The 10,055-nt window shown below is 32.5% G+C and overlaps 1 pseudogene; it reads right to left on the reverse strand.

Annotated features, from left to right (window-relative positions):
• Positions 1-1,251: 1,251 nt before the first annotated feature.
• LOC107938150 (uncharacterized) lies at positions 1,252-5,838 on the reverse strand (annotated as a pseudogene).
• Between the last annotated feature and the right edge of the window lie 4,217 nt (positions 5,839-10,055).

The following is a 10,055-nucleotide window of genomic DNA, read 5'->3' on the forward strand; positions in this document are numbered from 1 at the left end:
CGGCAATGGAAAACATTATTATTAGACAATGCCGAGTTGATGAGCAACATGCGATGGACCATGTACACCAAGCTCCGGCCTTGTGGGATGTGGTGGAGCATAAGTGTTGGTCTTTTCATAGAGATCGTTGCTAAGCACATTGGTACTCTTTTATTTCTTTATATCGTTGGTAGTCGTGCTGGAATTGGTTATATTGGTGTTGCTTGGGCTATCGAGGGCATGAGCAACATATATAGTTACTATATTTTTAATATTCTTCCATCAAGTTCACTATAAACAGTATTATTTAATTAAAATTATCGGTATTATTTGATAAAGATTGCTTTCTTCGTTAAAACTAATTCATAGGACCTCCCTGCTGCCTTATTTCCAATTACTTACCTTTACTGAGACAGAGTGGCAGACTTTAAACCTTCGCATACTCTTCTGTGGCGAGAAGAGATATACAAAAACCCATACCAGTAGATGAAGGATTGCTTTAAAACGTTTTGCTTTCCTTTTTTCTTTAAAATATAGAAGGTAGATGAAGGATTACCAGGCACTTGTTGACAATTTGTTTTAGCCAAGAAATAATCTTCTCCATTCCTAGATTGAGCGGCATGCCGTATCTCACACTTGGCTTCTTCATCGCTCTACTTATCAATGCTGTCGAAGGCACCAGGTCATGACTACGATGCCTGCCTCCTCTAGATGCATATCCTATGACCCAAAAGGAAACAGACAGACCCACATCGATAGATTTCGATCACAGAGAGAAACAGTGAGTTCTAAACCTGAAAACCAAAAACAATTAACAGGGTTTTTGCTTACAAAGATAAGAGAATTGGCTACTAAAATGGGGAAAGAAGAAGGATGTGGAAACACAACGGGCAAATTTCTGAAATTTTTAATCCTCTAACGGGCCACGGTTTCACGGTAAAATTTAATTCCTTTATTTGGGGGAATAAAACAAAAAAGAAACGTTAGGAAAAAAAAAAGGGAAGCAAGAAATCATAAATAGGAGATAATAAAGGGGAAATAATAATCAATAAAAATAATTTTATTTTTTTTCATTTATTATTCGTTCATGTATATATCTTGCAACAACCATAGGCATTCAGCTTTGTGCAACTAAAGGGAGAAGTGCACCCAATAGTAATTTCATACATCTAGAAAAACAACCATTATGAACGAGCACTTCCAAACTTGAACTTTTTCCTCATGGTAACCAAAATTTTCAATAATTGTTAAAACCTCAAGTAAGCATTAGTATTAATGAATTAGACTTGGTTTAAAATTCAATATCTGAGTCATCAAATCAGGTTATCAGTTGTCCATTTATTTCACAAATCAATAAATTGGAGGTATCAGCTACAAGTTTGCTTTGACGAACTATATCGCCACATGATTCATGCCTAGAGTCTGGCCTTAGTGATTTTAATTCTCTGAGGGGATCTGTTATCACATTTTTACTGCATATTTCTTTAGCTGGTTGAACATGCTTCCACCAAAAGTCAGAGAGTGCCGATTTCAGAACATTCCAGTATTTTACATCTCGGTAAATCCTAAACAGACTGCTTCCGTTAGGAGTCCAAACATAGAAATCCATCCATTCCCGGTCCATGATTTCCATTAAACCCTGAGCTTGTGGAATGCAATAGAGGGGGATGCGCTTCCAAGGGAAAGCCTCGCTCATTTTCCCATCAATATATGGACATTTTATCTCCAATACTCCCCCAGGAGGCAACCCATAAACAAACCTGTTCACCAAGCCATCAGGTGAAGCTGCTAACCAATTGTCTTCAGGATTCATCTTACCATAAACTTGAAATTCAGGAAACTCAATTGTATTCCCAGTAATCTGTTTATATCTTTCAAATGCTTCCTCTTCTTTGATATTGCCCCAACATGTAGCTAAGTTACCATAAAAAGGCTCAATTGCCCCAAGTTTCTCTAGCCAGAGCTGGGTCCTTCGCAAAGGCCAGAAGCCGATAGCCCCAGCAAATGTGCTAGCTGTCAATTTATGCTTTCTCAGTTCTAGCACTTTTTGAACCGATTCTGAAGACTACTGGACCGAACGATAGAATGAATTTCAGCAGGTGCAAATTTCTGATAACAACTAGATTGACTAAAACTTCTTTGAAAAGGGTGATTAACAAATTGACTACTAGTGATAAGCCTTCCACTAACTGCCTCAAGTAGATTCTCGCTGGAATATGTTCTCCTATACTTCAAATTACCCACAAGCAAACCAATGTTACGGATAATCCTGATTTTGTAATTTGATAGCTGAATGATTAAAGGAAAGCAATATGCAAGCATTTCACTGCCCAAAAGAGAGAAAAAAAGAAAAAGGATAAAGTTAGGGTAAGCAATCATGATTAAAATATGAGGGCGCTAGCAAAAAATTTGTTGAAGATGTGCCTCTATTTGCAAAGAAATGTGTAAAGTTTGTAATTGCAGAAAAAACAATTATCAATTAAGTTTAAATGTGGGTTTCATTCAAGTCATTATTCATTTAATAAAAATGTGGTTTTGTTTTTGTCCCATCATTTTCTTGAACAACTAAACAAACAGAACCTATGAAAATCAAAAGCTCTGTAAGCATAAAAATTGGACTCAACTGCTCCATATCATCAATGCTACTAATCAATTTAAGAAAAAAGTTCATTAGCCATGGCAAACTTCAAAAAGACTCTGATTCTTCAAACATAACGAAAGTCAGAAAGAATCCATCAAAAGACAAATGATTAAGTTTCATAGTAATTCTTAGAAAATAAAAGTTATTATTTGACTTAGAACAGACACCTAAAACCACAAAGGAAAACATGGGAAAACAATCAAATCGCAAAAAAGAAAAAAGAAAAAAAAGATGGGTATTTATGCTGAGAAATTTAAAAAATCGTAACAACAGCATCTAAGTTCATTGAGACAAAAAATCAAACACTTCAAACACTTACCAAAGAAGAATAAGAAAAAGAAAAAATCCTCAGAGAGAAAAGAGAGACTAACCATGAGAGCTAGTGAGAAGAAAGCTGCATAGAGACTGGGATCTGAGAAAGGAAAACAAAAGAGTAATTTACATCGATTTCAACCTTTAATTTGAGAATGAAACGAAAGAGCTACAGGGCTGAGCTCAAGTTTATAAGAAAAAGGGTTTAGGCGAAAGAGTTTTAGAGATGGAAGAAATCCCAAATGTTTGGCTACATGATTAGCGGTAATTACACCCAGGACTTTAGTGATTGGGTCCAACGAAAAATGTAACGCCGAATAGTACTCCCACAGGCCATACCATACGTACTAAATTGAAAGTTGATCATTCTACCTACTAGGGTTACACAAGCAAATACACATGAAAATTGTAATAGTCATCACTTAGGGTTTGCGTAATTAAATGAAGAGGTCAAGAGAGAGAAATTAATTTATCGAGTGTTCTTCTTTATGTTCTTCTTTGTCAAGGTTAATGACGAACTCCCAACTCCGCATCAGGTATTTCTTAAACTTGTGAAAATCAAATTATTCTAAGCATCCTAAAATAATTGTTTGCATGATTTGATTTGCTTGTGTTTAGATCTAATAGATTTTACATGTGGGACACTATTATGTAAGAAGTTGTGTAGGTACACAAGTTTAGGACACTTATTATCAACATCGGTCAATACATAGTATTTAGGGACACTATTATGGCCATGTGTCTGTTTACTAGTAAGTTTAATCTTGAGTGTTAAATGAGGTTGATATTCTTTAATCTACAGTTTACATAAATTTAAGGTCAGGGAATAGCTGTTTCCAATTTCTTGAACACTTGGCTGTTTTCATTTAATCTACGGTCAATAAATATTTAAGGCCACTTTCCTTATACAATTGCTGTTTGATTTCAAACAAAACCATGAGATTATAGAGAGATACCTTGAGTTGATATGAATGGCCGACGTCGTCAAAAGAGAAACCTTCGTTTTCTACATAATTAACAATACCAAAGCAAAAGATAAAGTAATCTGGATTTTTAGAAAAATAAACCAGTAAAACGATTCAAATATAAAACTTTGCAAGAAAACTCTCATTGTAAGATCAAAAAAGGCAAATATAATGCTTTCTTCGTAAGAAAGAAAACAACACATAGTTAATATCTTCTAATGCAACATAATAACCACTCGTAACCACTTTGTAATATAAAACAACCTTTTCAGTTAAATTGCATCCCTAATTCCAGCCATGCCATGCATTTAGATATTACCTGAATATTTCAATCAAAATCCATTTCCAAATCATATAAGCACCAGCACACAAACAATTCCAACTAAGTTCATCGATGAGCTCCACTCAACTATTTCAAAGAAAATCTACCCCGATCCTTACTGATGAGTGCAACCACCTAGCACTTTGAAAAGAAAACTAAATATGCATTGATCCATCGACGGACTACTATGCACCACCTTAGCACCAAATAAATTGGGAGACTTTTCACTCCAAATATGACCATGTTCTTCTAGTTATAATTGATGTTAATTGATCCCAAAGTCTCTTACTTTCGATTCTATTAGAAAACACACAACAATGCCATACAAACAGCATTTTTCCTTGAAAAAGGAAATCAAACAGCACTTGTACAAGGAAAGTGGCCTTAAATATTTATTGACCGTAGATTAAATGAAAACAACCAAGTGTTCAAGAAATTGGAAACAGCTATTCCCTGACCTTAAATTTATATAAACTTTAGATTAAAGAATATCAACCTCATTTAACACTCAAGATTAAACTTAAATTTATATAAACTGTAGATTAAAGATCCTCTTGTCTGCTTACAAAAACGCTCTTAAACTTAGTTGAGCAATTACTTTCCATAACTCAAAGTCAGAACAACAATACAACACCTTGCAATACCCATTTTCCCTCAGTTTTATGAGCAAGCAAACAAGAAAGAATGAGAAACACAATGTTACAAGTTCAAAACCACAATAATTCAGTAAATCATGATAAGAGACAACATGCACTACTCACAACTGAACATGACATCGAGAAACAGTGAAAAATAAATAATTGTCAGAAGATAAACGCGAATACTATCAGCTTCTGAAGAAATCAAATAGATGAAAACCTGTAAAATGAGAATAAAAATGGATAAAGAACTAATCATTCCAAGAAAATCAAAATAGATGCCAAATGAAATCTTCAGCTTTTGAATAAATCAAAATAGATGAAAACCAGTTGAAAAATGAGGGTAATGAACGACTGCCTGCAACTAAATTCAAAAATCCTACGATGGACTGTTGATCTGTCCAATCAACTATCAACATTATGAAGGAGACCCTTAATTTAAATTGCATAAAACAGATGAAGATAGGTACAAAAGATGATCATGCTTTCATTAGTTTTTAAGGAGAATTACTATACAACCTTAGAAAATAGAAACCCAATTATCTGCTGCCTTCAAAATGTAGGGAGAGACTAATAACAAAGAAAACCAGTAGAAAGTTACAACTACAAACTTAAATACTAAATATTCGAGATCCATTGTGCCAATTAGATATTAAAAATAATTGAAACTTTGAAATTATAAATGATCGAAGCATACCAGATCACTACACAAATACAATAAATATCTAATATTCCAGTTAGCATTGCAAGCAAGAAGACAACAAATATTATAAAAACATAAATGAAAGCATCAAGTTGTTCAATATCAAAATTTAAGAAGCACTATCAAAACACTAAATACATTACATACAAAAACAAAACTTTCGGGGGTAGAATTCAACAAATCCACTTAAAAATCACTATCCAGAACCCTAATTATATCTTAAAAAAACAAAGTAGAATTCGTCAAATCTACTTCAATAACTCGAAACTAAATGCAGACTTTACCTTTAGCCGGCTGCGCTGAATAAAACCCTAGGGGAAAAGGAAAAAAATTGTAAAAGCAAAAAGCATAAGAAGAATAAAAGGAGTGGGTTTGGTTTTATGAGCCACTTGCATGCCGAAAATGCTACTGAGTTATAGTTGAGTAGTAACGGGTTTGCTCGACCTTGAAAAAAAAAAAAAAAGGAATACAATTTTAATTTTGCTCTTACTTGAAAGAGATTGATGGGTGGACCGATGGTGACTACCTGACTGGTGAACGATGATGGTGGACCGGTGGTGACTGCCTGACCCGTGAACAACAACGGGGGTGGCCATAGGGTATTGGAGTGGAGAAGGCAAAGTTATTTTGTTAGGGTTAGAGATTTAGAAATTAGCTGTTAGAAATTGGGGGCAGTGACTTGAGGAGGAAAAGAAAACTAAGGGTAGGTAATTAGGCATTTGATTCGGTGCCGGGCACGACCCATAAATTTTTTATGATATTTATCCAATTATAGAAAATTGAAACTTGCTTTAAATTTTTAAATAAAATTTTATATTATTTAAAAAAAATTCAATATTCCCCTCCAAAGTGTTTGGTTGATTAATAATATATGTTTTGATTCGTACGTTTTACTATTTACAAAATAAATAAATTTAAATAATTAAAAAAAGCATTCAAACGATAAAAGAAATTTAGTTTCTATGGTTTTATCATTGAAGGTTTGTTGAAAAATATATTAACGTTATATTTAGTATTTAAATTTTATCAAATCTTTTTTTCTATGATTTTAAATTTAAATTTTTGATATTTTTATTGCGATGTTATATTTAAATTTAACAAAAGAATGAGCCGGAAAAAAAGTCCCCAAAACAAAGAACAATCTTTACAATTTTATTGCAATGGCATAAAGATATGTCAAAGACAATTTAACAGCACTTGTATAAGGTAATAATTATCAAACGATTGGTCAAAGACAATTTTTTAATTCTGTAAGGTAACCCAAAACAAAAAAAAAATCAAAAGGAAAAAAACAATTATTCAGAACCAGAAGGCATTGAGAAATCAAATAAGACAATAAATGAAGAAGAAATTGGTTATGACATCATTAGAGAATATATCCAATGCATCTTTTTGTCAGTCTCATAAAAACCATCAACCAATAAGCAAATCAAAATTATGTTAATCTAAGTGTTGCGACTAGAACCTATTCACTTAAAAGATTACAACTCAATTTCCCTTAATGTAAGGCTAGGTAACACAGATGAATATAATTCTATCTTCAACCAAAATTGGAGTATTTTCGCCACATCAATATATCCATAATCACACAAAACTTCCCATTCAGCTGATATACAGAGATACCATACGTCTATCTAAAACTTCCTATCAAAATCCATTTGCAAATCATAACCAACAGAACTCAAACAATCCCAACTATTTTAAAGAAAATATACCCAATCCTTACTAATGAATGCAAGCACCTAGCAGTATGAAAAAAAAACATATATGCAGACACGAATCTTGACAATCTCCACCATATATGATCATGAAACCCAAATCGAAAAAAACCTTTGCAATTAGCAAATCGGTTGAAATTCTCCAATTCTTCAATAACTATCAATATTGACAAGCATCCCAATTAGATTATTATTATTTTTTAAAACTAAAGTACAGATTTTTTGAGAAAACTAAGAAACAGAATGTCCCAGTCTGGAATCCTATATGCCGGTTTTGATCATTTAGTAGGTACTTCGCATTTCTATAAAGAATGGAAAACTATTGAAATAATTATAAATGCATTATTTAAATTTGTGCAAAAAAAATAATTAAAATATTTCTAAAAATATTCTTATAAATATTAAATTGGATCCGACCTGGTTTATCATTTAATATAAAGGAGTTAATATAAAGAACGTTTTGGTGATTGTAAACTTTATTGAAAAAACAATAATTAAATCCTAATAATATTTGTTCATGTATCTGTCGTTTTTTTTAAACACCTACTTTTTTTTTTAATTTAGGTCACCTATTTAGAAAATCCTAATAATAACCGACTGATATAGCATAAAACAACCACAAAGTAACTCACAGACCACATCAATAAATTTCAAACACATAGCAAAAACAAAAAAAAGCACAAGTAAAAAAGCATAAATCTTAAATTAAAACAGAGAAAGCCGAAGACAATGTTGAAGCAAAGATTCATACCTGAAATCAGTCTCCGATGAAGCAGGGGTTACAAAAATCGCAACAAAGAAACGGCAGATAAATAAACCCACTGAAATATAAGTAAAAAAAACATTGATCTGAAACCAAAATAGAAATGATAAGGCAAAGACAGACAAAGACAAAGTTCAAGATTCATACCTCAAAATCAGTATCCGATGAAGCAGGGGATTTCAAAAACCACAAAAAACAGAGTGTAGCGCATGTGTGTGTTTTGGCCTTTGGTTACCCAAAGCTAAAAAAATGAGAGGAAAAAAATTCAAAATAGACCGAGAGAGAGAATGGGTAAAGAAATGGGTAAAGAAATGGGAGGAGATTTGGATTGAAGAGATATATTTGAGGATTTGTTATGAAAGCAGAAGAAATGAGGAAGAAAAAGAGCACAAAACAGGGAGACCGAGAGAGAGAGAGAGAGAAACGGCTAATAAATGGGTTTATTAACTGCTGTAAGTGTGGGATGAGGTTTCAATCTGGGTTTTTATTTTATGTTTAGGTTTCAATTTCGATTTTAGATTGTATTATTGATTGAATAATTGTTGCGAAACTATGACTCATCACTTCAATTTTTTTTACTTTTTTTTTTGGCTTACATTATCTTCGTCACTTAGAATTTTTATATATATTACTACGTTACTAGATTCTATGCATTTATCCGTTCCATATAAATAATTAATACATTCATATATCTTAATTAAACAATTAGGAATTTTTAAAATTCATCCATTTTAGTCAATTTGATGGAATACAAAATTTAATTACAACACATTATTCATTAGGCTCATATCATAGCATAGCTTAAATTCAACACTAGACTAGCAGTTATAACTATAAAATGTAAACATTTGATTCGACAATAAAAATACAATGCAGTAGAATACAAATTGAAATATTAGCCACACCAAAAAGAAAAAAAGAAAAGGCAAAGGCAAGGCTCCTTCCCTATATATGGATGGCTATATCGTGGTATAATTAGAGAAATAGATAATTAATCTATGCAAAGTTTCTGGATAAAACTTTTTTACGAATAAATAACAATGTCTCTTCATTGAATTCTACAAGCATAGCTCACTTATCCCTCTCCTCTGCACCAACAAACAACACCCCTATTTGTTCCTTCTTTCTTCCAAACAAACATGCATAAAATCTCAAATTCAAAACAAAAAACGGTAGGAATCTTTTTTTTACCTTTGGACCACTTGTAAAATGTATGCTCTCCTCAATGAACTGCACAGTTAGTCAAACATCAGTTTCGAAGTTTATACCAGTAAACTCAAATTTGAGAATGTATGTATAGGTGGACGTACCGTAAAGTTCTTGAGGAACTCAAATGTTATATATTGGGCCCTAAATGCTCTGGGATGCCACTTCCTTTTTGACCAATCTACATATGTTACTAACCTATTTGCGACTTCGCTAGGATCAATCATTTGTTGTATATAAAAATAATTGGTTTTATGACATCACTTTTATATATAGTAAGTATTGATGCCACCAAAAGAAAGAAGTTTGATGTAACAACATTAAAAAAAGGTTGGCAAATAATACTCGTCAGAATAGCAATTGCGTCCATCCATATGTGGCTGACACAACAACATGAGATTTTTGTTAACGAAGTGACACCCATCATATCAAGTAGAATTTATTTATGGTTTAAATAAAAAATGGAAAGTATTGCGAGTTTAATAATAGAAACTGATAGGCAAGCGACATTCTAAGGTTATACACTTGCATCATTATAGCAACAAAGTAGCTCTGCTCAACAATTACCTTGCAATAATTCTTGAATTTCCTGTAATATAGGTTGTCCGCCATAACTATTATGGCATACTGACCCTTCATGCTAAACCACTGAAATAAAATATGAATCAAGACCAACTAAACATATGAGAAACATCATTGTCACGTTTTATTTTTTTAGCAAAAAAACTATTACAAAAGGTCCACGAAAATATATTTAGGCAAAACCTTACAATCTCTTACCAGAAAATATTGTTAAAACTAAACACTT

This window comes from Gossypium hirsutum, chromosome A06, assembly GCF_007990345.1.
Source record: "Gossypium hirsutum isolate 1008001.06 chromosome A06, Gossypium_hirsutum_v2.1, whole genome shotgun sequence".
In the NCBI taxonomy this organism is placed as follows: domain Eukaryota; kingdom Viridiplantae; phylum Streptophyta; class Magnoliopsida; order Malvales; family Malvaceae; genus Gossypium; species Gossypium hirsutum.